General features: G+C 40.3%; 1 non-coding gene across 1 annotated transcript; it reads left to right on the top strand.

The window, feature by feature from the left end:
* Positions 1-2,652: 2,652 nt before the first annotated feature.
* Positions 2,653-2,760, top strand: LOC112715214 (small nucleolar RNA R71). The gene has a single exon (XR_003159542.1). It is a non-coding gene; the product is annotated as a small nucleolar RNA R71 (small nucleolar RNA).
* The last annotated feature ends 1,587 nt before the right edge of the window (positions 2,761-4,347 follow it).

Below are 4,347 nucleotides of genomic sequence, written 5' to 3'. Positions count from 1 at the left end.
GACCCTTTTTTTGAGTTTGAAAGGGATCTCGGGGATCACCTTCTTCAAGGCCACAACTTCATAGAAGTGGTCTTGATGCACCCTTGAGATGAATCTCTCCATCTCCCATGACTCGGAGGTAGAGGCGTTTGCCTTCCCTTTCCTCTTTCTAGAGGTTTCTCCGGCCTTGGATGCCATAAATGGTTATGGAAAAACAAAAAGCAATGCTTTTACCACACCAAACTTAAAAGGTTTGCTCGTCCTCGAGCAAAAGAAGAAAGAAGAGAGTAGAAGAAGAAGAAATGAGGAAGAAGGGAATGGCTTTGTGTTCGGCCAAAGGGTGGGTGTGGGAGGGAAAGTGGTTTGAATTTGAATGGTGAGGTAGGTGGGGTTTTATGAAGGATGGATGTGAGTGGTGAAGAGAAAGATGGGGTTTGATAGGTGAAGGTTTTTTTGGGGAAGAGGTGTTGAGGTGATTGGTGAATGGGTGAAGAAGAGAGAGAGTGGTGGGGTAGGTAGGGATCCCGTGGGGTCCACAGATCCTGAGGTGTCAAGGAAAAGTCATCCCTGCACCAAATGACAAGAAAAAATATGTTTTTAGCCATTTCTGGCGTTAAACGCCGGGCTGGTGCCCATTTCTGGCGTTTAACGCCAGCTTCTTGCCCTTTTCTGGCATTTAAAGCCAGTCTGGTGCCCCTTTCTGGCGTTAAATGCCCAAAATGGTGCCAGACTGGGCGTTAAACGCCCAACAGCTAGCCTTACTGGCGTTTAAACGCCAGTAAGTTCTTCCTCCAGGGTGTGCTATTTTTCTTCCTGTTTTTCATTCTGTTTTTGCTTTTTTTCATTGATTTTGTGACTTCTCATGATCATCAACCTACAAAAAACATAAAATAACAAAGGAAAATAGTCAAAATATAACATTGGGTTGCCTCCCAACAAGCGTTTCTTTAATGTCAGTAGCTTGACAGAGGGCTCTCATGGAGCCTCAGAAATGCTCAGAGCCATGTTGGAACTTCCCAACACCAAACTTAGAGTTTGAATGTGGGGGTTCAACACCAAACTTAGAGTTTGGTTGTGGCCTCCCAACACCAAACTTAGAGTTTGACTGTGGGGGCTCTGTTTGGCTCTGTTTTGAGAGAAGCTCTTCATGCTTCCTCTCCATGGTGACAGAGGGATATCCTTGAGCCTCAAACACAAAGGATTCTTCATTCACTTGAATGATCAACTCTCCTCTATCAAAATCAATCACAGCCTTTGCTGTGGCTAGGAAGGGTCTGCCAAGGATGATGGATTCATCCATGCACTTCCCAGTCTCTAGGACTATGAAATCAGTAGGGATGTAATAGTCTTCAACTTTTACCAGAACATCCTCTACAAGTCCATAAGCCTGTTTTCTTGAGTTGTCTGCCATCTCTAGTGAGATTTTTGCAGCTTGCACCTCAAAGATTCCTAACTTCTCCATTACAGAGAGAGGCATGAGGTTTACACTTGACCCAAAGTCACACAAGGGCTTCTTGAAGGTCATGGTGCCTATGGTACAAGGTATTGAAAATTTCCCAGGATCCTGTCTCTTTTGAGGCAGTTTCTGCCTAGACAAGTCATCCAGTTCTTTGGTGAGCAAAGGGGTTCATCCTCCCAAGTCTCATTTCCAAATAACTTGTCATTTAGCTTCATGATTGCTCCAAGGTATTTAGCAACTTGCTCTTCAGTGACATACTCATCCTCTTCAGAGGAAGAATACTCATCAGAGCTCATGAATGGCAGAAGTAAGTCCAAGGGAATCTCTATAGTCTCATTTTGAGCCTCAGATTCCCATGGTTCCTCATCGGGGAACTCATTGGAGGCCAGTGGACGTCCATTGAGGTCTTCCTCAGTGGCGTTCACTGCCTCTTCTTCCTCCCAAAATTCGGCCATGTTGATGGCCTTGCACTCTCCTTTTGGATTTTCTTCTGTATTGCTTGGAAGAGTACTAGGAGGGAGTTCAGTAATTTTCTTGCTCAGCTGTCCCACTTGTGCCTCCAAGTTTCTAATGGAGGACCTTGTTTCAGTCATGAAACTTTGAGTGGTTTTGATTAGATCAGAGACCATGGTTGCTAAGTCAGAGGTATTCTGCTTAGAACTCTCTGTCTGTTGCTGAGAAGATGATGGAAAAGGCTTGCTATTGCCAAACCTGTTTCTTCCACCATTATTATTGTTGAAACCTTGTTGAGGTCTTTGTTGATCTTTCCATGAGAAATTTGGATGATTTCTCCATGAAGGATTATAGGTGTTTCCATAGGATTCTCCCATGTAATTCACCTCTTCTATTGAAGGGTTCTCAGGATCATAAGCTTCTTCTTCAGATGAAGCTTCCTTAGTACTGCTTGGTGCATTTTGCATTCCAGACAGACTTTGAGAAATCATATTGACTTGTTGAGTCAATATTTTATTCTGAGCCAGTATGGCATTCAGAGTGTCAATCTCAAGAACTCCTTTCTTCTGATTGATCCCATTGTTCACAGGATTCCTTTTAGAAGTGTACATGAATTGGTTATTTGCAACCATTTCAATCAGCTCTTGAGCTTCTGTAGGCGTCTTCTTCAAATGAAGAGATCCTCCAGCAGAGCTATCCAAAGACATCTTGGATAGTTCAGAGAGACCATCATAGAAAATACCTATGATGCTCCATTCAGAAAGCATATCAAAAGGGCACTTTCTGATTAATTGTTTGTATCTTTCCCAAGCTTCATAGAGGGATTCTCCTTCCTTCTGTCTGAAGGTTTGGACTTCCACTCTAAGCTTACTCAATTTTTGAGGTGGAAAGAACTTTGCCAAGAAGGCATTGACTAGCTTTTCCCAAGAGTCCAGGCTTTCTTTAGGTTGTGAGTCCAACCATGTCCTAGCTCTGTCTCTTACAGCAAAAGGGAATAGCATAAGTCTGTAGACCTCAGGGTCAACCCCATTAGTCTTGACAGTGTCACAGATTTGCAAGAATTCAGCTAAAAACTGATGAGGATCTTCTAATGGAAGTCCATGGAACTTGCAATTCTGTTGCATTAGAGAAACTAATTGAGGCTTAAGCTCAAAGTTGTTTGCTCCAATGGCAGGGATAGAGATGCTTCTCCCATAAAAGTCGGGAGTAGGTGTAGTAAAGTCACCCAGCACCTTCCTTGCATTGTTGGCATTGTTGTTGTTTTCTGCTGCCATAGGTTCTTCTTCTTTGAATATTTCTGTTAGGTCCTCTACAGAGAGTTGTGCTTTGGCTTCTCTTAGCTTTCTCTTCAAGGTCCTTTCAGGTTCAGGATCAGCCTCAACAAGAATGCTTTTGTCCTTGCTCCTGCTCATAAGAAAGAGAAGGGAACAAGAAAATGTGGAATCCTCTATGTCACAGTATAGAGATTCCTTTAGGTGTCAGAGGAAAAGAAAAGTAGAAGACAGAAGTAGAAAATTCGAACTTATCAAAGGAGATGGAGTTCGAATTTTGCATTAAGGAATAGTGTTAGTCCATAAATAGAAGGATGTGAGAAGAAGGGAAGTAATTTTCGAAAATTAAGTAAAAGATTTTGAAAACATTTTTGAAAAACACTAATTGATTTTCGATAATGAAAGTGGAAAAGAAATCAAGTGATTTTTGAAAAAGATTTTGAAATTAGAAATCAAAAAGATTTGATTGAAAACTATTTTGAAAAAGATGTGGTTAAGAAGATATGATTAGTTTTAAAAAGATGTGATTGAGAAGATATGATTTGAAAAACATTTTAAAAAGATTTGATTTTGAAAATTAAAAACTTGGCTAACAGGAAAAGATATGATTCAAACATTAAACCTTTCTCAACAGAAAAGGCAACATACTTGAAATGTTGAATCAAATCATTAATTGATAGCAAGTATTTTTAAAAATAGAAAGAAATTGATTTTGAAAACATATGATTGAAAAGATATGATTTGAAAAAGATTTGATTTTGAAAAAGTTTGAAAACTGAAAAAAAATCTGCATTAAAAACAAAATCTTCCCTCTTGTGTCATCCTGGCGTTAAACGCCCAGAATGGTGCACATTCTGGCGTTTAACGCCCAAAACTATACCCTTTTGGGCGTTAAACGCCCAACCAGGTACCCTGGCTGGCGTTTAAACGCCAGTCTGTCCTTCTTCACTGGGCGTTTTGAACGCCCAGCTTTTTCTGTGTAATTCCTCTGCTGTATGTTCTGAATCTTCAATTCTCTGTATTATTGACTTGAGAAGACACAAATTAAAAATATTTTTGGATTTTTAATAATAAGGAAAAATCAAAATGCAACAAGAATCAAATAACAATGCATGCAAGACACCAAACTTAGCAGTTTGTATACTACTGACACTAATGAGAATGCATATGAGACACACAAAACAC

The sequence above is a fragment of the Arachis hypogaea genome, chromosome 1 (assembly GCF_003086295.3).
Source record: "Arachis hypogaea cultivar Tifrunner chromosome 1, arahy.Tifrunner.gnm2.J5K5, whole genome shotgun sequence".
NCBI classification, from domain to species: Eukaryota; Viridiplantae; Streptophyta; class Magnoliopsida; order Fabales; family Fabaceae; genus Arachis; species Arachis hypogaea.
The sequence above is the reverse complement of the archived record's forward strand: the minus strand, read 5'-3'. Positions and strand labels throughout refer to the sequence as shown.